We start from the raw sequence: 27519 nt of genomic DNA on the forward strand, positions 1-27519 counted from the left end.
TCAGCGCAGCTTCCCTCAGATCCTGCCCAGGACCACCAGTATGCTGCCCAGGACCACCAGGATGGCCATCCACACTAGACCACCAGGGAAATGCAAATCTGTGCCCAGGCAGCTGCCAATCAATGCCCACTCACATGCCTACCACTGCCAGTGCCACCAGGGATGCTTATCAGTGCCACGTATCAGTACCCATCAGTGCCCATCAGTGCCACATATCAATGCCCATCAGTGCCCAGCAGTGCCACCTATCAGTGCCCAGCATTGCCGCCTATCAGTGCCACCCATGAGTACCCATCTTTTCAGCCTTTCAGTGCCCATCAGTGTCACCTATCAGTGCCCAACAGTGCCCACCAGTGCCAACCATGAGTGCCTTTCAGTGCCACCTATCAATGCCCATCAGTGCCACCCATCAGTGCCGCCTACGAGTGCCCATCAGTGCTGCATATCAGTGCCTATCGTCGGTGCCCATCAGTGCCTGCTCATTGGTGCCACCTCATCAGTGCCGCCTTATCAGTGTCCGTCAGTGCCACCTTATCAGTGCGAATCAGTGAAGGAGAAAACGTACTTATTTGCAAAATTGTGTAACAGAAACAAAAGCAAAACAATTTTTTTTCAAAATTTTCGGTCTTTTTTTATTTGTTTAATATACAATAAAACCCACAGAGGTGATCAAATACCACCAAAAGAAAGTTCTATTTGTGGGAACAAAATTCTAAAAATTCTGTTTGGGTACAGTGTAGCATTAAATTTAAACAGCGACAGCGCTGAAAGCTGAATATTGGCTTGGGCAGGAAAGGGGGTGCAAGTGCCTGGTATTGAAGTGGTTAAATAACTCACGGGGAAAAAAAAAAACCTGTATCTACCATAAATGCCAGAAATAACTTTGAAGTGTTAAAAGATTCACTTTTCAACGCGGCCTTTTGGGAATTCGGTAATAATAACATATCGAGGATTAAAAAAATGATTGTCTTATGTGAAACTCAAAACACCATCCTTGACCTTTGTAAGCATGACTGTAGCCTGTTCTTGTTTACAGCTGATTGTTTCAGAGAATGTATTTCTCACATTACATTACCGCATAATCATTTCGTAATTGTGCTCACTTACTGCACTGGTCTGAGCACGGAAAAATGTTGCCAAAGTTTAACAAGCCAACACAATTCCAGGCTTATGATTAAGGCGAAAACTCATAAAACCAGACTGAATCTTGTTTACAATACACAGGAATAAGACATCACTTAATCCATATATCAAGCAGTTGAAGGCTAATTAAGTTAGTTGGAGAAAGAAAGACATGTTATGGTTTGGCTACATTTGGGGGATTCCCAGTCTCAGCATTGTTAAATATTATGGGCCAGATTCACGTAGCTCAGCGGATCTATAGATCCGCTCGATCTACGTGAATTAAGATCCGCTCCCGCAAGTTTAGGAGGCAAGTGGCTAATTCACAAACCACTTACCTCCAAACTTGCGACGGCGGATCCTAAATCCCCCAGCGGAATTTAAATTCCGCGGCTAGAGGAGTGTCATATTTATATCAGGCGCGTTCCCGCGCCGATTTAAATGCGCAGGCGCCGTCCGCGAAATTTCCCGGCGTGCATTGCTCCCACTGACGTCGCTAGGACGTCAGTGGTTGCCACGCGTACGTAAACTACGTAGTTCCGTATTCGAGAACGACTTACGGAAACTACGTAAAAAAATTCAAATTCGACGCGGGAACGACGGCCATACTTAACATTGGCTGCGCCTGCTTTTAGAAAGGGTAAGTATACGACGGGTATCGCGCTACGGAAACGACGTAAGAACACAGCGTCGGGTCCGTGTACGTTCGTGAATTTGCGTATCTCGCTGATTTACATATTATTCAGTGTAAATCAGCGGGAACGCCCCCGGCGCCATTTTTAATAAAAAAAAAAGATCCGACAGTGTAACACAGTTACACCTGTCAGATCTTCGCCCTATCTATGCGTAACTGCTTCTATGAATCAGGCGCATAGATAGGACCTGTCTAAGTCAGAGATACGATGGTGTATCTGTAGATACACCGTCGTATCTCTTTGTGAATCTGGCCCTTTATCTGCTTAAAAAAGATTTTACTATTTGCAAACTTAGGGCCAGATTCAGGTAGGGAGCGCGTAACTCTGTGCGGGCGTAGCGTATCCTATTTACGATACGCCTCCGCAACTTTGACAGGCACGTGCATTATTCACAAAGCACTTGCTCCGTAAGTTGCGGCGGCGTAGCGTAAATTGGCCGGTGTAAGCCCGCCTAATTCAAATGTGTAAGATGTGGTGCGTGTTTTATGTAAAATCATTGTGACCCCACGTAAATTACGCTTTTTACCAACGGCGCATGCGCCGTCCGTGAATGTATCCCAGTGCGCATGCTCCAAATTAACCCGCAAAAAGTCAATGCTTTACGTGAACGTAAATTACGCACAGCCCTATTCGCGAACGACTTACGCAAACGACGTAATCGACGGAAAATTCGACGCGGTCCCGACGTCCATACTTAACATTGGCTGCGCCTCATATAGCAGGGGTAACTTTACGCCGGAAAAAGCCTTACGTAAACGGCGTATGTGTACTGCGACGGCCGGGCGTACGTTCGTGAATAGGCGTATCTAGCTGATTTACATATTCTAGGTGTAAATCAGCGTACACACCCCTAGCGGCCAGCGTAAATATGCAGTTAAGATACGATGGCGAAGAAGACTTACGCCGGTCGTATCTTAGCAACATTTAAGTGTATCTCAGTTTGAGCATACGCTTAAAGTTGCGACGGCGCAGATTCGGACTTACGACAGCGTATCTTCTGATACGCCCGTTGTAAGTCTTTCAGAATCTGGGCCTTAATTTTCCCTGGTATAGATCAATATCCACCCATTAGCCCCACAAGGTAGCCCAAGGAAACCACCAATGAACTTCAAGATGGCACTGGGACCCCAAGTGGATGTTACTCGGTACCTATATGTACCTAAAAATATCATCCCAATGGGGCATCTGGATTATGTGCCATACCATTACCTCCACGGAAACCTTCTGGAAATAAGTACAGTAAAACCTTGGTTTGAGAGTAACTTGGTTTGATAGAAAGAGAAAGAGAAAACATGTCGGGAAAACCGGCCGTGTGTACACGGGGAAAATGGACAAATCCGGTCCTCGGCTTTCCCGTCGGGTTTCTCGGCGGTGATTTTCACCGCCGAGAAACCCGATCATGTGTATGAGGCAAAAGACTCCAAACACTGGGCAGTGGGAAATCGCTGGAGAGGTGAGTTTTAGGGGATTAGGGTATACATATGTGTAAAAGATGGAACTCGATGACTTTGTAAACAAGGCATTTCCCTGTTCTGCCTAGTGACATGTCACTGATCTACCGTTCCCTTTGATCGGGAACAATGATCAGTGATGTGTCACTGGTAGCTCCTCCCCCTAACAGTTAGAATCACTCCCTAGGACACACTTAACTCCTTCAGCATCACCTAGTGGTTAACCCCTTGACTGCCAGTGTCATTTTCACAGTAATCAGTGCATTTTTATAGCACTGATCGCTGTAAAAATGACAATGGTCCCAAAAATGTGTTAAAAGTGTCCGATGTGTCTGCTATTAAAGTCGCAGTCACAATAAAAATTCGCAGATCGCCACCATTACTAGTAAAAAAAATAATAATAAAAAGGCCATAAAACTATCCCCTATTTTGTAGACGCTATACCTTTTGCGCAAACCAATAAATATACGCTTATTGCATTTTTTTTTTACCAAAAATATGTAGAAGAATACATATCGGCCTTAACTGAGATAAAATTTGCTTTTGTTTAAAAAATTGGGGATATTTATTATAGCAAAAAGTACAAAATATTGTTTTTTTTTTTTTAATTGACGCTCTATTTTTGTTTATAGCGCAGAAAATTAAAACCGCAGAGGTGGTAAAATACCACCAAAATAAAGCTCTATTTGTGGAAAAAAAAGGATGTCAACTTTGTTTGGGAGCCACGTCGCACTACTGCGTAATTGTCAGTTAAAGTGCTGCAGTGCCGAATTGCAAAAAGTGCTCTGGTTTTTGGCCAGCCAAAATTTCAGGTGACCAAAAAAATGTAATGGGGAACATAAAAAAGTTATAAGTTTTATTTCCTCAATGACAATCATAAGGTATGCTGCAGATTGCTATCAGATAGCTTCCTGTGGTACCAATGACATCTCTCTACATCTTTGCCAAGTGTGCTCTTTATATCAGATAACCTTCAGCTATTTTTACATTTTAAGATGGCTCTTCAGATAATTTCCAGGATTTGGTCGTATGATAAGCTGTATCAGCATAGATATTTATCAAGCTTGTCTTCCTGTCATCAGAGTGTGGGACTTTTCATTTACACATTTGTTTGGCTTAAAGGGAACCTGTCAGATATCGAAATGTTTAATCCAAATGGTTTCTGATATAAAATAAAGCATATACTCGCCTCTCGTAATCCCATGTCTTCTACCTCTCCTCTGTTCTAGTGCTGCAGCCTCGAAAAGCCTCTTCAGTATTCAACACGTGTCTGTTGATGCTGGAGTCTACTGCAGAACTCAGACATTGAAGCATGGCTCTTACTAGCGTGGCGCACCAGGGACATGTGCCTTGCACCTCTTGTGGGGTGTCCCGGATCCTCAGTTTTATTTAACTACATTTTCTGCCTGCCAGCGCCATTTTTGGGAGGGACTTTCCCTTGCTCTGAACTGCCACTGCAGCTGAGGTCTGGTAGGTGGACTCCTGCTGGAGGTAAAAGAGTCTGTACTGTGTGGGTGTGCTGGAGGGGTTGCTGTGCTTGGGATGGTGGGTGGTCTGGGTAGGGTTGGTCTGTACTGGGTGGAGGGATTGGGAGTGGTAGGTCTATACTGGGGCGTAGGGTTTAAGCAGGGCCGGACTGGGAGTAAAAACCAGCCCTGGAAAACCTTTCATACCAGCCCCATAGCATTATTATACCAGCCCAACATCATAACGTCATTATTTTCTTGTTTATAAAAGAGAAAACCATACATTTTAAAGAAACATTTAAAGAGCGTATTATATAAAGATAAGACAGATATGAAAGCACATAGGGCTAGGGAGATTAATATATATATATATATATATATATATATATATTACAGTGGAACCTCAGATTACGAGCATAATCCGTTCCAGGAGAATGCTCGTAATCCAAAGTACTCACATATCAAAGTGAGTTTCCCCATTGAAGTTAATGGAAACAAAAATAATTTGTTCCGCATTGACTTCAATTGCATGCAATACCGCATGTGGCCAGAGGTGGGGGGCACCGGAGAGCATCGGAGACACTCGGAAATGTCACTTGCCACTTGTCCCCAGATTCAGCATTTCACGAAAGCAGGGGACTGGGTGACAGAGGACTGGGTGACAGAGGACTGGGCGACAGCAGGGGACTGGGCGACAGAGGACTTGGCGACAGAGGACTTGGCGACAGCAGGGGACTGGGTGACAGAGGACTTGGTGACAGCAGGGGACTCAGTGACAGAGGAATTGGCGACAGCAGGGGACTGGATGACAGAGGACTTGGCGACAGCAGGGGACTGGGTGACAGAGGACTTGGCGACTGGGTGACAGAGGACTTGGCGATAGCAGGGGATTGGGTGACAGAGGACTTGGCGACAGAGAACTTGGCGACAGCAGGGGACTGGGTGACAGAGGACTGGGTGACAGAGGGCTGGGTGACAGGGGACTGGGTGACAGCAGGGGACTGGGTGACAGAGGGCTGAGTGACAGAGGGCTGAGTGACAGAGGGCTGGGCGACAGCAGGGGACTGGGTGACAGAGGACTGGGTGACAGAGGACTGGGCGACAGAGGACTTGGTGACAGAGGAATTGGCGACAGCAGGGGACTGGATGACAGAGGACTTGGCGACAGCAGGGGACTGGGTGACAGAGGACTTGGCGACTGGGTGACAGAGGACTTGGTGACAGCAGGGGATTGGGTGACAGAGGACTTGGCGACAGAGAACTTGGCGACAGCAGGGGACTGGGTGACAGAGGGCTGGGTGACAGTAGGGGACTGGGTGACAGAGGGCTGGGTGACAGTAGGGGACTGGGTGACAGGGGACTGGGTAACAGAGGGCTGAGTGACAGAGGGCTGAGTGACAGAGGGCTGGGTGACAGGGGACTGGGTTACAGAGGGCTGGGTGACAGCAGGGGACTGGGTGACACAGGGGACTGGGTGACAGAGGGCTTGGTGACAGAGGCCTGGGTGACACAGGGGACTGGGTGACACAGAGGACTGGGTGACAGAGGGCTGGGTGGTAGGGGACTGGGTGACACAGGGGACTGGGTGAGATAGGGGACTGGGTGACACAGGGGACTGGGTGAGATAGGGGACTGGGTGACACAGGGGACTGGGTGACACAGGGGACTGGGTCAGATAGGGGACTGGGTGACACAGGGGACTGGGTGAGATAGGGGACTGGGTGACACAGGGGACTGGGTGACACAGGGGACTGGGTGAGATAGGGGACTGGGTGACACAGGGGACTGGGTGACACAGGGGACTGGGTGAGATAGGGGACTGGGTGACACAGGGGACTGGGTGACACAGGGGACTGGGTGAGATAGGGGACTGGGTGACAGCAGGGGACTGGGTGAGATAGGGGACTGGGTGACAGCAGGGGACTGGGTGACAGCAGGGGACTGGGTGACACAGGGGGCTGGGTGACACAGGGCTGGGTGACAGCAGGGGACTGGGTGACACAGGGGCTGGGTGACACAGGGGACTGGGTGACACGGGACTGGGTGACACAGGACTGGGTGACACAGGGGACTGGGTGACACAGGGGACTGGGTGACACAGGACTGGGTGACACAGGGGACTGGGTGACACAGGACTGGGTGACACAGGGGACTGGGTGATACAGGGGACTGGGTGACACGGGACTGGGTGACACGGGAGACTAGGTGACACAGGACTGGGTGACACAGGGGACTGGGTGACACAGGGGACTGGGTGACACAGGACTGGGTGACACAGGGGACTGGGTGACACAGGGGACTGGGTGAGATAGGGGACTGGGTGACAGCAGGGGACTGGGTGAGATAGGGGACTGGTTGACAGCAGGGGACTGGGTGACAGCAGGGGACTGGGTGACACAGGGGGCTGGGTGACACAGGGGACTGGGTGACACAGGGGACTGGGTGACAGCAGGGGACTGGGTGACACAGGGGCTGGGTGACACAGGGGCTGGGTGACACAGGGGACTGGGTGACACAGGACTGGGTGACACAGGGGACTGGGTGACACAGGGGACTGGGTGACACAGGGGACTGGGTGAGATAGGGGACTGGGTGACACAGGGGACTGGGTGACACAGGGGACTGGGTGAGATAGGGGACTGGGTGACACAGGGGACTGGGTGAGATAGGGGACTGGGTGACAGCAGGGGACTGGGTGAGATAGGGGACTGGGTGACACGGGACTGGGTGACACAGGACTGGGTGACACAGGGGACTGGGTGAGATAGGGGACTGGGTGACACAGGGGACTGGGTGACACAGGGGACTGGGTGAGATAGGGGACTGGGTGACACAGGGGACTGGGTGAGATAGGGGACTGGGTGACAGCAGGGGACTGGGTGAGATAGGGGACTGGGTGACAGCAGGGGACTGGGTGACAGCAGGGGACTGGGTGACACAGGGGGCTGGGTGACACAGGGCTGGGTGACACAGGGGACTGGGTGACACAGGGGACTGGGTGACACAGGGGACTGGGTGACAGCAGGGGACTGGGTGACACAGGGGCTGGGTGACACAGGGGACTGGGTGACACGGGACTGGGTGACACAGGACTGGGTGACACAGGGGACTGGGTGACACAGGGGACTGGGTGACACAGGACTGGGTGACACAGGGGACTGGGTGACACAGGACTGGGTGACCCAGGGGACTGGGTGACACAGGGAACTGGGTGACACAGGGGACTGGGTGACACGGGACTGGGTGACACGGGAGACAAGGTGACACAGGACTGGGTGACACAGGGGACTGGGTGACACAGGGGACTGGGTGACACAGGACTGGGTGACACAGGGGACTGGGTGACACAGGGGACTGGGTGAGATAGGGGACTGGGTGACAGCAGGGGACTGGGTGACAGCAGGGGACTGGGTGACACAGGGGACTGGGTGACACAGGGGACTGGGTGACACAGGGGCTGGGTGACACAGGGGACTGGGTGACACGGGACTGGGTGACACAGGGGACTGGGTGACACGGGACTGGGTGACACAGGACTGGGTGACACAGGGGACTGGGTGACACAGGGGACTGGGTGACACGGGACTGGGTGACACAGGACTGGGTGACACAGGACTGGGTGACACAGGACTGGGTGACCCAGGGGACTGGGTGACACAGGGGACTGGGTGACAAAGGGGACTGGGTGACACGGGAGACTAGGTGACACAGGACTGGGTGACACAGGGGACTGGGTGACACAGGACTGGGTGACACAGGGGACTGGGTGACACAGGGGACTGGGTGACACAGGACTGGGTGACACAGGGGACTGGGTGACACAGGACTGGGTGACACAGGACTGGGTGACACAGGGGACTGGGTGACACAGGACTGGGTGACACAGGAGACTGGGTGACACAGGGGACTGGGTGACACAGGACTGGGTGACACAGGGGACTGGGTGACACAGGGGACTGGGTGACACAGGACTGGGTGACACAGGACTGGGTGACACAGGGGACTGGGTGACACAGGACTGGGTGACCCAGGGGACTGGGTGACACAGGGGACTGGGTGACACGGGACTGGGTGACACGGGAGACTGGGTGACACAGGACTGGGTGACACAGGGGACTGGGTGACACAGGGGACTGGGTGACACAGGGGGCTGGGTGACACAGGACTGGGTGATACAGGGGACTGGGTGACACAGGGGGCTGGGTGACACAGGACTGGGTGACACAGGGGACTGGGTGACACAGGGGCTGGGTGACACAGGGGACTAGGTGACACTAGGGACTAGGGGACTGGGTGACACTGGGGACTAGGGGACTGGGTGACACTGGGGACTAGGTGACACTGGGGACTGGGTGACACTGGGGACTGGGTGACACAGGACTGGGTGACACAGGGGACTGGGTGACACAGGACTGGGTGACACAGGACTGGGTGACACAGGGGACTGGGTGACACAGGGGACTGGGTGACACAGGACTGGGTGACCCAGGGGACTGGGTGACACAGGGGACTGGGTGACACGGGACTGGGTGACACGGGAGACTAGGTGACACAGGACTGGGTGACACAGGACTGGGTGACACAGGGGACTGGGTGACACAGGGGGCTGGGTGACACAGGACTGGGTGATACAGGGGACTGGGTGACACAGGGGGCTGGGTGACACAGGACTGGGTGACACAGGGGACTGGGTGACACAGGGGCTGGGTGACACAGGGGACTAGGTGACACTAGGGACTAGGGGACTGGGTGACACTGGTGACTAGGGGACTGGGTGACACTGGGGACTAGGTGACACTGGGGACTGGGTGACACAGGGGACTGGGTGACACGGGACTGGGTGACACGGGAGACTAGGTGACACAGGACTGGGTGACACAGGGGACTGGGTGACACAGGGGACTGGGTGACACAGGGGGCTGGGTGACACAGGACTGGGTGATACAGGGGACTGGGTGACACAGGGGGCTGGGTGACACAGGACTGGGTGACACAGGGGACTGGGTGACACAGGGGCTGGGTGACACAGGGGACTAGGTGACACTAGGGACTGGGTGACACTGGGGACTAGGGGACTGGGTGACACTGGGGACTAGGTGACACTGGGGACTGGGTGACACTGGGGACTGGGTGACACTGGGGACTAGGGGACTGGGTGACACTGGGGACTGGGTGACACTGGGGACTGGGTGACACTGGGGACTAGGGGACTGGGTGACACTGGGGACTGGACTCTCTCTCTCTCTCACCATTCCATGGTCAACCCCCCCCCCTCCCCCTCCCCTCTCTCTGAGATTATTACACAGACTGTTTACATTTTCCAGGGGCAGCAAAGAGAGAGGAGGGGGGGGGGCGGGGGGTGCACCGTTACATGGTGAGAGAGAGTCGAGTGATACACACAGTATACAGGATTTGTTCCTCACCTTGTGCTCCAAGGATGGCCGGGCCGGGCGTTCACTTCTTCTCCTCTGGCTGCGGCTGAAGACACGTGACTCTGCACTGGGCGGTGCTGGCGCCGCACGGGAAGATGGAACAGGGTCTGACGTTCGGTTCTTCTCCCGCTCGGCTCCTCCCCTCCCTCAGACACGTGACGTGACACGATCGCCCCAGTCCACACAGGCACAGCGCGGGAAGGAAAGTGCAGCGGCGAGCATGGCGGCCGCAAACCGCCGGCGGCCGGCCGCCGCTGCTTTTATTAACATACATTATGCGAGTGAGACTTTAACATGACACTGGAGAGGGCAGGCGCATAATTTAAAAGTGCGGCCGCGGCCGCGATGGCGGCCGCCGCCGTGGCCCACAGGCAGCTGAGCTGATTAATATCTGATTGACAGCCGGCGGCCTACCGGGAATTTTCCCGGTATCCCGGTAGGCCAGTCCGGCCCTGGGTTTAAGGCTGTGGGGGTAGATGTATAGTGATGTGGGATTTGTACTAGGAGTGTTTGTACTGTGGTCATTTTTGGTCTGGACTGTTTAAGACATATGCATAAGCCTTGCACTTCTTCTCCTGGCCCCTGCAATTTATGCATTACTCACTTCTGACCCCTGCACTCTCTGCGTTACTCAGCCCTGGCTCCTTTACTCTGTGCATTACATACTCCTGGCCCCTGAAATCTGTGCACTTCACACTCCTGACCTCTGCATTATTGGACCACAGTATCTACGTCTGACTCAGGGGGGGTATGGAGGACCGCTGCAACGACACCAATGCTTCCACATAAGCAGCATGCTAGCAAGGTTGGCTTTCCTACACTGGCTTTGGCTTCTCTCTAAAGTAAACAAACTTGTAAAGCCGCGTACACACGTTTTTCTCAACGTGATTCTTGTCAAGCCTGCCTTGCATACACACGATCGTGAAAAAAAATGCTCGAGCAAAGCGCGGTGACGTACAACACGTACGACGGCACTATAAAGGGGAAGTTCCATTTGATTGGCTACACCCTTTGGCCCGATTATGCAAATTTCCGTTTTCATAACCTGCTTCTGAGCATGCACTTTTTTTCCCCCGTCGCCAAAGCCTACACACGACCGCTTTTCACGACGTGAAAAACGACGACGTGAAAAACGACGAGAAAAAATAGAGCATGCTCTAAATTTTTTATGCCGATTTTTCGATCATATTTAATGACCAATCTAAAAAATTGCATTTTTCTCGTCGTGAAAAACGGTCGTGTGTACGCGACATAAGACTTTGCACAACTTAAATTTTAAGACACCTGGAACGTATTCAGTTAATTTGAACTGTAAGTTGAGTTTAATTTAAATATTCCCGAACGGCCATCATAGAAATTTCAAGACCCTGTGTAAGCATAATAGAACATCATCTGTCGTAATTGTTTTTTGTAAAGTTGTTTACTTTGCTGCCCTAGAGCAGAATCTCATACTCAAAAGTATAAAACAGTAAATTAGCTTTTATTTAGGAAGAAAACCACTATAATCCATCTGATTACTTCTATTACATTAAATACAGTCTTACCTCTGTATCAACACGCCAAATTTCCCACCAATTATCTCTGATTTTCTTCATTTTCTGCCATCATTAGGAAATGATTAATTGTTGTAAAAGCACGCAGCCAGAAAATTGCCAGAGTTAAATCTGGAAGTTAAAAATTTGTACATATTACCAAATTAGTGATTTCCTCCAGAAAGTAAAAAATCTTTTCCTGTTTTTGTCCCCAAGCAAAGAAATAAGAAGGGAAATGAAGTGTCTAAGTCTAACAAATTGTGAAGATTTCAGAACTGACCAGATGTCTGTAGTGTTTGGAGACAATGTTGCAATGGTTATAATTAAATGTGAGCAAAACAGAATAAATGAAAGCAGATGATTGAAATTTAAATTTAAGGAAGTAGTATTCAATCCAGCCTATTACTGTTTATTGGATGATTGAGCTTGTTTAATAACAAATATAGTAATGTGTAAAGTGTTTTTAAAGGACCACTCCGCTGATCATTTACTTTTGTGTGGTTGTTGGCAAGTTGAATAATTTGTTTTTATCACCATCGGAATTTCTACTTCCAACTTCTGCAGTCATTACATAACCCACCACAGGTTTTCCAGAAAATGGAGAATCCAACTGTTATGCCCCGTTCACACGATCGAGATTCCTAGCGGTAAAAAATCCACTGGGAATCCCGGGGGAAAAAAAGCGAGAACATGCTCGGTCACTTTCCCCGTGTACTCACCAGAGGTTTTCCCGTCGGGAAAACTGCGGTGAGAGCTTTGGCAGTGTATCCCGGCCGTGTGTATGCTCCACCCCCATAGGGAAGCTGCCGGGAAAAACACCGCCGGGAATCAAGGCAGGAAAAAAGAAAACATTTCCTGTCAGGAAAACTGCCATGGAGCATACACACGGCCAGTTTTCCCAGCCAAAAGCTGGCATGGGAGTTTTCCAGACGGGAAAACTGGTCGTGTGTACGAGGCATAAGAGTGACACCTTTGTTACGGCCATTTGGGTGGGGCAGAGACACAAACTACTGTAGGGAAATCTTGTACTGGAGATTCAAGAAGATGTAGGAGGTTAAGGGGTGCCCGTGCGGCTTCCCTGTACACATGGATAGGAGGGGTGGCATATAAAGGAAAAGATCCCCCCCATTTTCTACCTGCAGCCACTGAAAGCCTGCTTCTCCCCCTCTTTCTCCCGTAGGCATTCAGTGGCTGCAGGAGGAAAATGGAGGGGATCGGTTCCTTTATATTCTATCCTCACCCCCAGTGGCGGCTTATCCATTAGGGGTGCATGGGTTCCGCCCTCCCTATGTATGCATCCGGCTCCATAGTCTACATGCAGGTCGCCAGATTCCAATGGGAGGTGTTTTTCTTTCAAGTACGTGATTAGAGCCAAAGGCCCTCACCCGTAGGAGCGCTGCCCGCCCGTAACCTAGATGGGGTAAGTGCGGAGCTGGATGACCACCGGGGGGGGGGGGGACCTGACGGAGCCGGGGGGTTGTGATGGTGACCTGATAGAGCAGGAGCGGGGGTGTTCGGGTCACCTGATGGAGCGAGGAGGTGGGGGGAAGATGTGCGGGTGACTCGACTAGGTGGGAGTGGGGGGTGTTGATCTTGCCACCATCCAACTTGAGGGGGGCGGTTGTTTGCTGCCCCCCAAAAAAAACACCAGCAGCCACTGCTCCTCATATCCAGCTTCTTTCTTCTGCCCCTGGGCTCCTATGTGGTCCCCCCCCCCCCCGCAGCTTTGCCTGCTTCCCTTCTCTCTTCTCCTGTCAGCTACTGCAGTGGTTGTGTTAGAGTGGGGAAGGGGCCGGTTATTTTCTGGCCCCTTCCTTTTTTGAATGGAGAGAGTCAGTGATAGGTACCAATTACTGACTCTTTCCATTCATATTTGAACTATGTTTAATATGCTTCACTTCAGGAGTCAAGTCCTGGGGAACTCCCAACCAAGATCCACTCCCCCACCAAAAAAAAAAATGATACGCTCATATGCATAATTACTAAACCGCATGTTTTTTTTCTCTCTATCCACTGTACCTTAGTAATCCTTTATGTTACTGGCCGCTTCCTGGATATGGATTCAGATAGAAGCAAGTTCTTTCTAAATCCCGCGATAACTCGCGTCAGACTTCAGCAATGTCTTATGGGAACAATGACAAAAGCTCCCAGGAGACATTGCGGCATCGAGGAAGTGACGGAATACCTGATGAATCCATATACAGGAAGCGGCCAGTAACATATAGGATTACTAAGGTTCGCCTGCCCCTGACAGTGACTCGAGCTGGGCATCGCCGCTTAGTGAAGGATTGGCTTGGGCGGCTCGGCTGCTCTAGTCCTGCAAAGGGAACTGAGTTCCTGCTGTGAAAAAAGTGCAGGAACTCCGTTGCCACGTGTTGCCGCAGGACTTGAGCCCTGCTTCAGTTTGTGAATGAACATGAAGCTCTGTATATAGCTATTCTTGTCCATCCATTCTGTCCAGCTGAGGCTGCAGAGATGGAGATTGAGGGTTGTGTCCTCAATCTCCTTTCTCTGTCTCAAAGGTGAAACATCAGAGATCTGTTTAGACCCCTGTTATTCCACCAAAGCCCCCCAATGGGGCTTCTAATAAAAAATGGTAAAAAATAATAAAAACATTAATAATAAATAAATAACTACTGACACCAGTGGTAGAACTACCAGGGTCACAAGGGTTGCACTTTCAACTGGGACCTAACCTTCCGCCACCGGGCATGAAGGGAAGAGCCCTGACTGGGGGTCAGAGGGCCTTTCATGACTTCTTGCACCGGGGTCCTGAATGACCTAGTTATGCCTCTATTTGACTTACTATTGACAATTCACACCTGAAAGGTCAGTTGTAGGTAGAGTTGGCTTTTAGCCATAGCAATCAACTAATATTTTTGTAAGGCTATGAATATTGTGAAAGCATTTGTACTTTTAGTATGACTGCGTTAGCAAGGGCTTACCAGGGTGTGGCCTGGCTCATCAATGAAAACTACTTTGAATGTTAATGTTAGTATAGGACTCACCAGATGCGAGTGGCGAGCTTACATATTTCGGGAAAATACAAGCTAATACCACATTATTTCTTGTGTTTTGGGAAAAGATGCATTTAGGTTGCCTACCAGCCCACTTGCCTAATGTTTATTCTATGAAAAGAACTGTCACTTTGTCCCAACTTTGCTTTCTTTAAACCTTGAGATGCATTTAAAGTGGTGTTCCGGGGAAAACAAATTAAAAGCCAGCAGCTGCACATACTGCAGCTGCTGGCTTTTAATAAATGGACACTTACCTGTCCTGGAGTCCCTCTATGGCTGCACCGCAATTACGGGTAAGGGTACCCAGCAGTGTAGCCTTTCGGCTTCACGCTGGGAACTCTACTGCGCATGCTCGAGGCCCCAACCGCGCATTCTGGAACTCAACCACGACCCGCCCCCCAAAACCCCTCCGCCACACACCAAATAGTGGGTGTGGTCAGATTTCACAATAAGTAGGAGGGTCTAAAAGGGGCATTAAATAGTGCAGAGCTGTCACTTGTAAACACAGAAACCAGACTTATGTGTTTGCAAATGTGACTGTGGTGAGCAGGCACTAAAGGGTCTGAGCCAGAGGTGGTGGAACTGAGTTCCACTCAGTTCCACCTGAAAAAAAAGCCCTGCCCTTTAATAATTAAAAGCCATCCTCCTGCACTGTGTTCCTGCCCCAGAGGATCCGCTACCTCTCTTAAGAGCCCCCTTCTGGCCTGTCACATTAAGCTTTAGGTCCTTTTCCTCTTGGTCTTTTCCTGGCAGTAGGTGGTTCTGCTCTCTACAGAGGTACACTGTGTTCAGTAAGTGGGTCCATAATGCCTTGCACTTACAGCCTTTTCTTAGTCTGAGACTGGGGACATCTTTTGGTCAAGAAGAGGTACTGCTGGGGACAGATCCTGATTCAAGGTGAGTCCTGCAGCAGAAGCAGCTTTTTTTTTTAAAAAAATATATCTTCCGCGAGAAAACACCAAGGGCCAGATTCAGAAAGATGCGCGTATCTTTAGGCGGGCGTAGCACATCTCATATGCGCTACGCCGCCGTAACTTTGTCAGGTGAGTAGCGTATTCAGAAAGAACTTGCGCCCAAAGTTACGGCGGCGTAGCGTATATGGGTCGGCGTAAGCCTGCGTAATTCAAATGATCCAGGCAGTGGGCGTGTTGTATTGAAATGAGCCGTGACCCCATGCAAATGAATAGGCGATCGAACGGCGCATGCTCAGAGTCACGTCACAAATACTCAACGCAACGCTTTGTCGACGTGAACGTAACCTACGCCCAGCCCCATTCACGTACGACTTACGCAATGACGTAAAATACGACGCTGTTCGTACGTTTCCGACGTCCATACCTTAACATGACTTACCCTTGCTTTATGAGGGGTAAAGTTACGCCGGACCGACGCCTTACGTAAACGGCGTATATAGATGCGGACGGAACTACGTTTGTGAATCGGCGTATCTAGGTCATATTTGCATATTCAACGCGTAAATCAACGGAAGCGCCCCTAGCGGCCAGCGTAAATATGCACCCAAGATACGACGGCGTACTAAGACTTACGTCGGTCGGCTGAAGCCAGATTTCAGGCGTATCTAGCTTCAAGAATACCGCAAAGAGATACAACGGCGCATCTTAAAAGTTACGTGGCGTATCAACAGATACGCCAGCGTAAAATCTTTCTGAATCTGGCCCCAAGAGTTGGGCTTTAACTACAGTAAATGGAAAGCTGATTGGTTGCTCTCGTTCACTGCACTTTGCACAGATTTTACCATTTCACCTTTTGCTGCCATTTTAGAAAAGCCTGTCTGTGCTTTCACAGCTGAAAGTAACACACTTTGGATAAATTGGATCCTCAGGCAGCAATAAAATAATCTGGATTCTCTCAAGAAGAAAAAGAATGTTTTCCTCTAAGTATACTACAAACAAACTTTTAATAAAAGTGTTTTCAATCATCCTTTACAGAAGGAGCCAAGGCTCACAGTCTCTGTAACCTGGCCTCCTTACTTTGTATACATAACTTTAAAGACAAATTGCTTTTCTTGAAAGACTTTTAAGGGAATATATCTGAATATCAACCTTTCTTTTTAAGATAAAAGGTTTTCTCCAATGAAGCAAAATAAGACATTATTTATACCAATGGCACTATTCCACAGCTACTCTGTACAGTGTAATCTTGATAGGAACATCATTAATAACACACAACATTGCTCTTACTAATACACAGCGCGCATTTCAAATGTGTTTACCAGACCCTCCAACTGTATTGTCTCACCTGCTACATTACCAGGTTATAAGCTGGCTTTGAAGACCCTATTAACCAACAAGGAGCCCCAATAGTGAGGAAGAGTCCAACTTCTATAGGAAAAGTCAAAATTGACATATACTTTCAGATGCTTATATACTTATAGAACTATTGCTTGTTTTGGGGGGTAAATTCTTCCGGGGCTGAAGTAGTTATAAAAACAACAACAACAACAACAAAAACATGTCATACTTACCTCCTCTGTGTAGTTGGTTTTGCACAGAGTGGCTCAATCCTCCTCTTCTGGGGTCCCTCAGTGGTGCTCCTGGCTCCTCCTTCTTGAGTGCCCCATCTGAGAAGTCCTCTCCCTCGGGGCAACCATGCGGGTATGCTCCCGGGTCCTGCTTCTGTGTCCATTGACACAGACAGCAGGACTCGTCTCTGCCCCCTGGCTCCCACGTCATTGGATTTGCTTGACAGCAGCGGGAGCCAATGGCTGCTCTGCTATCAATCTATCCAATCAGGACTCGAGACACCGGCGGGAGCGGGTGTGCTTGTCCCCGGATCAGGAATGATCGGGCTTAGGTAAGTAAAAGGAGGGCTCTAGGAGGCTGGTGCACTACAAGAGGTTTTTCACCTCAATGCATAAAATGCATTGAGGTGAAAAACCGCAAAGGGTTTAAACCCCCTTTAACCACTTAAAGCGGGAGTTCACCCAATTATATATATTTTTATCTTTTCCCCTTAGATTGATGCTCGTTTTGTCTAGGGGAATTGGCTAGTTGTTTTAAAATATGATCCGTACTTACCGTTTTCGAGATGCATCTTCTCCGTCGCTTCCGGGTATGGGTCTTCGGGAGCGGGCGTTCCTTCTTGATTGACAGTCTTCCGAGAGGCTTCCGACGGTCGCATCCATCGCGTCACTAGTAGCCGAAAGAAGCCGAACGTCAGTGCGGCTCTATACTGCGCCTGCGCACCGACGTTCGGCTTCTTTCGGAAAATCGTGACGCGATGGATGCGACCGTCGGAAGCCTCTCGGAAGACTGTCAATCAAAATAGGAACGCCCAGTCCCGCAGCCCATACCCGGAAGCGACGGAGAAGATGCATCTCGAAAACGGTAAGTACGGATCATATTTTAAAACAACTAGCCGATTCCCCTAGACAAAACGAGCATCCATCTAAGGGGAAAAAGTGTTATGTACGGGTGAACCCCCGCTTTAAGGACCCCTTCACGCCGATATACGTCAGCAGAATGGCACGGCTGGGCACAATCACTTACCCGTAAGTGTCTCTTTAAGCCCAGCCATGGGTCCTAAGCTTCGTGACCGCGCCCGCGGGACCCGTGGACCCGATCGCCGCCGGTGTCCCACGATCGGTCACCGGAGCTGAAGAATGAGGAGAGCTACACCTTCCCTGTTCTTCACTGTGGCAGCGACACTGATCGTCTGTTCCCTGATATAGGGAAAGACGATCAATGACGTCACACGTCCAGCCCCGCCTCCCTACAGTTAGAAACACATATGAGGTCACACTTAACCCCTACAGTGCCCCCTAGTGGTTAACTCCTAAACTGCAATTGTCATTTTCACAATAAACAATGCATTTTTATAGTCCTTTTTTGCTGTGAAAATGACAATGGTCCCAAAAATGTGTCAAAATTGGCCGATTTGTCCACCATAATGTTGCAGTCACGAAAAAATCGCTGATCGCCGTCATTAGTAGTAAAAAAACAATTATTAATAAAAAATGCAATTAAACTATCCCCTATTTTGTAAACGCTATACATTTTGCGCAAACCAATCGATAAACGCTTATTGCGATTTTTTTTACCAAAAATATGTAGAAAAATACGTATCGGCCTAAACTTTCATGTCATGGAAAAAGACAACGTTTTTCTCGACGTGATTCCTCTCAAGCCTGCCTTGCATACACACGATCGTGATAAAAAATTCTCTAGCAAAGCGCGGTGACGTACAACACGTACAACGGCACTATAAAGGGGAAGTTCCATTCGTATGGCGCCACCCTTTGGGCTGATTATGCAAATTTCCCTTCTCATAACTTGCTTCTGAGCATGCGCGTTTTTTTTTCCTGTCGTTAAAGCCTACACACAATCGTTTTTGACGACGAGAAAACGACGATGTGAAAAACGACGAGAAAGAATAGAGCAGGTTCTAAATTTTTAATGGCCATTTTTTGCGTCGAGAAAAATGCTCTGGCGCCTACACACAATCGTTTTAAGCGACCAATTAAAAAAATTGCATTTTTCTCGTCATGAAAAACGGTCTTGTGTACGCGGCATAAGAAAATACTTCCTCCTGTCTTCAGCAGACTGATGACATCATCTCAGCCTAGGCAAAGTCTTTGGACTGGTGAGTCTGCGGGAAACAAGTAGGTAGATTCACAAAGAGTTAGGCCGGCTTATCTACAGATAAGCCGACCTACACTCTGAATCTATGCCGGCGTTTGTTTAAGCGTATGCTCAAACAGAGATACGCTTAAACAAAGATAAGATAGGCCGGCTTGCGCCGTTCTATCTTAGCTTGCAATGTTTCTGATGGCCGCTAGATGGCGTGTCCATTGCGGCCGGCGTAGATTATGTAAATGAGGGGATACGCAGATTCACGAACGTACGCCAGGCCTATGCCATCGAATTACGTAGTTTCCGTAAGGGATAGGCCGCCTAAAGTTAAAGCTATGCTCTAGTGGCCTAGGCAATGTTAAGTATGGCCGCCGTTCCCGCCGCAAAATTCGAAATGTTAACGTCGTTTGCGTAAGTCGTCCGCGAATCGGGATTTACGTCGTTTACGTCCACGTTGAAATCAATAGGCCCGTACGGCGTACTTAGCCGCAATGCGCACTGGGAAATGTAGTCGCCCGGCGCATGCACAGTGTCAAAAAAACGTCAAAAAACGTGAGGTCAAGCCTCATTTCCATACAACACGCCCCCCTCCAAGTCATTTGAATTAGGCGCCCTTACGCCCGCTCGTTTGAGGCTACGCCGCCGTAGATTAGCAGGTAAGTGGTTTGAAAATCACTACTAGCCTAGCTAATTTACGGCGGTGTAGCCTAAACAGGCTAGGCTAGGCCGCCCTAAATTTAATCCCATCTCTCTGAATCTACCTAAATGTGCCCAAAAGTAGGTAAGTATTGCAGCAAGAGCTGCTTCTCTTTTTTTTTTTTAATACGAGTTTTGCTCTACAATGATGTAATTTAGGACAGATTTCAATGAAGACTTTTTCTTTAAAAATGTATTTTTAGAGGCATATTTAAAAAAGAATTCTGAGTGAACTCTTTTTGAAATTTGGACTCTCCAGTCTTACATGCCTGAGTCAGCCAGATATCACCCACAATTCAATTTTGCAGCTTCCTGTGTATTTTTGCTGCTTTTTGGACAAAAAAAATAATATAAAAAATAAATAAACAATAGTCAAAATATAATATAAATACTGTATTGTCATTTTATTATTTTTAGAATTATTATTGTTAAGGTTAGGTTTACCTCTAATGCCCCGTTCACACGATCAGAATTTCCGTCAGGATAAACTCTGACTGATTTTTCTGACGGAATTCCGTTCAAGCTGTCTTCTATACACGCGGTCACACTAAATTCCAACCGTCCAAAACGCGACGACGTACAACACTATGACGAGCCGAGAAAAATGAAGTTCAATGCTTCTGAGCATGCGTCGACTTGATTCTGAGCACAGGTGTTCAGACAATCGTAATTTGCGATAGAATTTTTTTTCATCGGAAAAAAAGAGAACATGTTCTCTTTCTAAGTCAGTCGGAATTTCCGATGGAAAAAATCCGATGGGGCACACACTCGGTCGGAATATCTGATGAAAAAATTCCATCTGACTTTTTTCATCGGAAATTCTGATCGTGTGTACAAGGCATTTTTGCAGAACTACGATCCATTTATCATCATTTCCTTTGGGTCCCTTTCACATCTTTGCAGCTTCTTGCAATGCGTTTTTTTTTTGGAAAGGTGTGGGGACTTTTGTACACACAGAACAGTGCATTTTTGGCTCCATTGATTACAATGGAACCGCATCAAAAACGTTTACAAAAACCCACCCAAAAATGCATGTACATGCAGTTTTCATGTGTTTTTGGTAGGGTTTTGCGTCTCAGGCCTCGTACACACGACCGAGGTACTCGTCGGAAAAGACACAACGTTTTCCTCGACGAGTTCCTTGTTAGGCTTGTCGAGGAACTCGACAAGCTTGCTTTGCGTACACACGGTCAAGACAAAATCTCGTCGTTCTCAAACGCGGTGGCATACAACACATACAATGGCAGGGGAAGTTCGATTCCACTGGCACAACCCTTGGGGCTGCTTTTGCTAATCTCATGTTACTGCGTGTTAAGTAAAAGTTTTGTGAGAGACGATTTGCACTTTTCAGTCTGTTACAGCATGAAAAATGTGTTATCGCCATTAGAAAACGCTACTTTTACCGAAGGTGCGCAACCGTCTCATACTTTATTCTGAGCATGCGCGGGTTTCTTAGCATACACACGCTCGCGTTTCTCGTCGAAAACCATACCGACGAGGAACACGACGAGGAAATTGAGACTCCCGTCGAGGAAAAAGAGAACTTGTTCTCTTTTTTCCTCGTCGAGTTCCTCGACAGTTTCCTCAATGAAAAACATACACACGACCGTTTTCCTCGGCAAAAAAGCTCTCCCACCAAGTTTCTTGATGGATTCTATCGAGGAAAACGGTCGTGTGTACGAGGCCTAACACCCAGTGTCCTCCTTCCCCCACCACAAAAACTTAGAAAGCATGAAAACACATAAAACATTTTTTACGAAAAGCGCACTGCAAAAATGCATCAAAATGCATTAACTGCACATGTATAACCTAATAATAATAATAATAACAACAATAATAATAATAATAATATTTTATGTAAAAAGGGAGAATATTCGACAACATTGTACAAGTAGGGGATATGAAGAGTGCTGTGCTTGGCAATTATTCATTTAGATTTATACCGTTAAGTGCTTCAGCACTATCAACTCATCACTGTCATAACTTCGGGATGAAATTGCATAAACAAGTAGAAAAAGATCACACTGACCTCATGGTAAATCAAACAAGCTGTAAATTAGCAGAAACTTACAAAACTCGTATATTAAACTTAAAACTGCACACTGCTCCCTTGTCATATTTCACCTTGAATGGCACTGACATTAATTACAAAGTATAGTTTGCTTAGAATGCACTTGTAGGGGTCCACTTTTTGGAGGTTGATGAGACCCTGTCAAGCGGTCTGTTGAGATCACCAAACAGCGGTCAAGTATAAGAAACATAAGTTACGATATCGCTATGACGTCATGTGAACACCAATCCTTTATAGGATGCTTTATGTCACTGTGTTTTCCCATTTCACAGTTCTAACCGGCCGCCTGATGTATATATTAGGTGATCTCAAGAGGAGGTCGATTTATTTATTGCATTTTTCACTTTATACTGTTATTTAATGCAGTCTGCTAATGGTTTTATATCACAGGCTTAACGTGAAATAACCCCACTGACATGAACGCTACTCGAAATGATTCATTTTTATTTATTCTGATTAAAAAAAACATTGTTAAAAGGGTCATTAACAGCACAGGATTTTTTTTAAAGGGAGAGTTCACTTTTCAGAATGACCTGGATCGATAAACAGTTTCTTATTATAGAATTGTAGGAGCATTTTTTTTAAAGTTCCGTTATACCGGTTTTAAAGAGGATTTAGCACTTTTATGTATTCCGTCATCTTTTAAGACATTGCGTTAAGTGCTTAATTAATTGCTAGTTACAATTATACTAGGTTGTGTGCTGGTGTGGAAAACATAAAAATGAAAACGTTAGGTTATAAGGAAATACTGAAAGTGGAACTTTACCCTAAGGCCCCTTTCACACTGGGGCGGGACGTTCGGTGGCAGTATAGCGCCGCTATTTTTAGTGGCACTATACCGTTGCAATTACTGTGGTATTCGGCTGCTAGCGGTGCAGTTTTAACCCCTGCTAGCGGCCGAAAAAAGGGTTAATACCGCCGGCAATGCGGCTCTGCATGCACGGTATAGCTGCGGTTTCCCATTGCTTTCAATAGGAAGGAGAAGTGGAGGAGTGGTAAACACCGCTCCAAAGATGCTGCTAGCAGGCTTTCACACTGGAGAAATAGCAACCACTGTTTAGGGTCGGTTTGCAGGCGCTATTTAGTGTAGTGTGTTTTGCAGTGGTCAGTGTAGTGTAGTGTGTTTTGCAGTGGTCAGTGTAGTGTAGTCTGTGTTAGTCTATTGTCTATTGTCTTAGTCTATTAGTCCCTTGTTTAAGGGCCTGTTGTGGTTCTACGTATCTACCTTCTCCTGTGTGAAGCTCTATCTTGAAAATATTTCGAATTCTCACTTAGGAATCGCTGGTCCCTTTAACTTCACTCTGCCAGCACTAAGCTCCCTCCGCATGATTCAATTTTTTCCCTTTATTGGGTATCTTCGTTAGCTAATTGCTTATCAAGATTTGATACATTTGCAAGATAGTGAGACCCTCTTGCAATCATTCAATCCTGAACTGTGTCCTGAAGAAGCATAACTGCGAAATGCGTTGATGCATTCGGGCTCTTATCATACGATTTGTATTTTATATGTATGATTTTTAACAACTGTTTTGTCCTTCTGTTCGTCATGTATGTGTCTTTTTTCTATTATTTTTTTTGTATATCCCTATTGTTTACTGTGCCGTTAAAGTCAGAATTGGGTTCACTTTTGGGTTCCCTTTCCGCCTCTTTTTTATCAAAAGCCCGGTAAACAAATGTGCATTGGTGTACGATGTACGAGTCTCCAATCTATCAGATATTACATTGTGGGAGGAGTGACCATATAGACCCTTTTATGACTTCATTGCCAAGTTTTTTTATTCTTTCATGTATTCTAGAATTTTTATGCCAACTGCCAAATTACTGGTGACAGCTTTGTACAAGTAGCCAAATATACTTTTACCAACAAACTCTTTTTAAGGTAGTCCAGAAGCAATGGAACTGAACAAGAATGTATGTATAATGGGGATTTGATGTAGGCTTCTCTCAGTAAGTATTAACAGTAGCTCTAGCTCAGAAAACTATGGGACATGATAGATGCCCACATACAAAATTCTTGACAGGAAGGGTTGCCGGAGGTGCACAGGTTTCTCATACTTTTAAACTTGTTGCTCTGGAGGGATGCCTGTATGGAGCCTTGCATGACATCATTATCCAGTTTTTTATTTTGTCCTCCATATCTTCGAGGACTTGAGTATTGACAAATGCTTCTACCAGAAAAGATTAATAGTAGCTCTGGCTCAGGAATAATGGGACATGATCAGTGGCGGTGCGTCCATAAAGGGCGCAGGACCGCCGCCCCCTCTCTCCTGTCACCCCTCTATTACCATAGATAGATCCATGCATTGCATGAATCTATCTATGGTTGCTGCTGCCGCCCCCTATTCAGGTGTCTGGCCCCTTGTCCAATTTAGGCATCCAATCATAGCAGAGGATGGGAAGAGGACAGGAGAAGACATCGAGGACTCGGAGCGTGGAGGACAGCGCCGTGACCCGAGATAGGTAATGTGCGGGGAATGCACACTGGCAGCATTTCATGGGCCACAGTAGCGGTAATTGATGGGCACACTGGCAGCAATTGATTGGGCACAGTAGCGGCAATTGATGGGCACAGTAGTGGCAATTGATGGGCACAGTAGTGGCAATTGATGGGGAACAGCAGCGACAATTGATGGGCACACTGGCAGCAATTGATAAGGCACAGTAGCAGCAAATGATGTGGCAGAGTGGCATCAATTAATGGGGCACAGTAGCACCAATTGATGGTTACAGTGGCAGCAATTGAAGGGCACACTGGCAGCAATTGATGGGGCACAGAAGTGGCAATTAATGGGAACACGGGCAGCAATTTATGGGTACAGTGTCTGCGTTTGATGGCACAGTGGCTGCGCTTGATGAGCACAGTGGCTGCGTTTGATGGGCACAGTGGCTGCGTTTGATGGGCACAGTGGCTGCAATTGATGTTTTTTTTTTCAGTTTGTTTGCGCCCCCCCCCAAAAAAAATTTGAGCACCAGCCGCCACTGGACATGATAGAAACTCTAAACATTCAGCATATGTATTGGTTAATTACTTTTCTTTCCCGTCTGATAGACTAGCCAATTATGAGAAGGTGGATCAAGATCATCTGTATCAAAGGAACATTTTGTTGGCTTGCATCAAGCATGGAGCTTGTTGAAAAACATCAGACGGGGAAATGTGTGTGGGCTAATGATGTACAAAGAGACGAAGCAACATCTGTCCAAATCTTTTACAGATTACATGCTGCAATGCTTGGGAGATAGCATCAGAGCACTGAGAAGTACACTGAAAAGGACAACAATCTGCAAACTCTGCTCTTTGAAAAATGACTGTGATAGGCCCATGAGTTTGTGTAAGAAACATGCTGTATGGAGTTAGCTGCCGAGGTAAACAAGTCGTCGGTTCCAGTTTACAGGATTTATTTACTGAGCCCAGGGCTGGTATTGCCAGAAATTAGATTTAGATTGATTGGCGGGCCCCTTACAAAAGAAAAACATGCAAAATATTGAAACACTTATCTCTGTTGTTCGTGTTTTGGAGCAGTGTTTCTCAACTCCAGTCCTCAAGGCGCCCCAACAGGTCTTGTTTTCAGGCTTTGATTTGATCAGTTTCACTGCCTTCGTAATTACCACAGCCGTTTCATCTGAGGAAAAACCTGAAAACATGACCTGTTGGGGCGCCTTGAGGACTGGAGTTGAGAAACACTGCTTTGGAGTGTGTCATGTTGGGCCTCAACTTTTCCATCTTTGCTGTAGAAACTGATCGAGTTCTCCCTTTATGCTTGTAGTGCAGTATCTGTGAGTAAATATGAATTGCTGATGTGGCCAATAAAAATAAAGCTCTCTATTAAAGTATGGTATGTGGACCACTATTATATAGTCCACAATGCAGCCTTTTAGACGTTCCAGTGGAATGGGAATGGGTATGGACAAGTGGCTGGAATGTGGCTAATCCTTATGTCCAAGGTATCTCAACGGCTATGTAATCTTCCAGTATATAGGCTCAGCTATGTGTCTAGACAGAATGCTGTAATGCAATCCAAGCCATATAGTCCCCTTAAACAAGTCTAAGTAAAAAAAAAAAAAAAGGCAAAAAATAATAATATAGACCCTCTATATTGTAAGGAGATCACAAGGACCTAGTAAATAACAGCCAAAGAAAAAGCTGTACTTACGATCAATATGGAGATATCTCAGGTAACCCCCTGGGAGAAAGCCGTATGCTATTCACATGGCTATCAAGTAAATGGAGCCTATTTATAGCCCCTGCAACACCAAGAGAATCACGCCAAAATGAAAAAAGGCAGTCTGCCGGTGATGGCATCACAAGCCGGCCTGCCGGTGATGACGTCACGACGTCGCGGCAGAGACATCAGCGCCGAAGGATGACACAATGTGTGCAGGTGGAGCCTAGCAACGCCTACACAACGGCGGCGCTTATACGACCAGGCGCACAGCCCTAATGAAACGGCAGGGGCGCCCAAGGAAATACCGGCAACATGTCAGCAGTGGTTCCCCTGATGAAGTCACGAGATACGTGACGTAAGGCCGTAGGGATTCAGAATCACGTGACACCACCGTAAGCCGGAAGCCACCAGAGAAACAGTAAGACAGCGCTGATACGCCGCATCCCTCATCATATTTTGCCTTTGTTAATTTTACTTCACTCCATCTTTATCTTTTGATAAATCACCCCGCATTTTAGCAGTACTTCACCATCGGAGCATCAGTTTTTTCTTTTTTCCTTTCTCCCCTATGCTCTCATTGAGCACTGAGTTTACATATAGATTTGCCACACATTTTGGAATCAGAGTCAGCCTAGCAGTAAGAGACCAGTACAGAGGACATCATTGGAAAAATCTTGGTACCCACTCTTGGATACGCTCACACCCATGCTACATGCCCATTTTCTACTGTATCAAGGTGAGAGTTTTGGGAGACCAGTTATGGATACCCTTTCATCTGTATTGTGATGCACTTACAGCCATCCTTTGAAAATCATCCATTGATGACCAGTTTTGAATTCCTACATTATAGGACATTTTCTCCTTATTTAGGACTTTGCTCATCACATTCCATCTATTGGTTCACATATTGTCTCACAGTTTTGCTTCCATTTATTTATATATTGTTGCATTAGTTCCTATTGAGTTATCCATCATCTATTTGTTTACACGTTATGAGACACTTTATCACGAGTCATTGCCTATTTGCCAGTTGTTGCTAGTTTGATAGGCTGTTGTGGTTGTTTTAGTTTCACCCTAGTGTGTAGCGCTTATCACATTTTTATATATTTTTTCTGTTTGTGTTCAGTGACCACTATTAGATACAGCTGCTTCCACGTTTTATATTCACATTTATTCAAGCTTCATTCATTTTAACATTGATCTACTCCCAGTATCGCAATAGTATTCACTTATTCAACATGTCAGCAGTACACATAATAAGTTCATAATACCGGGCGCATGC

Source organism: Rana temporaria, chromosome 7 (assembly GCF_905171775.1).
Source record: "Rana temporaria chromosome 7, aRanTem1.1, whole genome shotgun sequence".
NCBI classification, from domain to species: domain Eukaryota; kingdom Metazoa; phylum Chordata; class Amphibia; order Anura; family Ranidae; genus Rana; species Rana temporaria.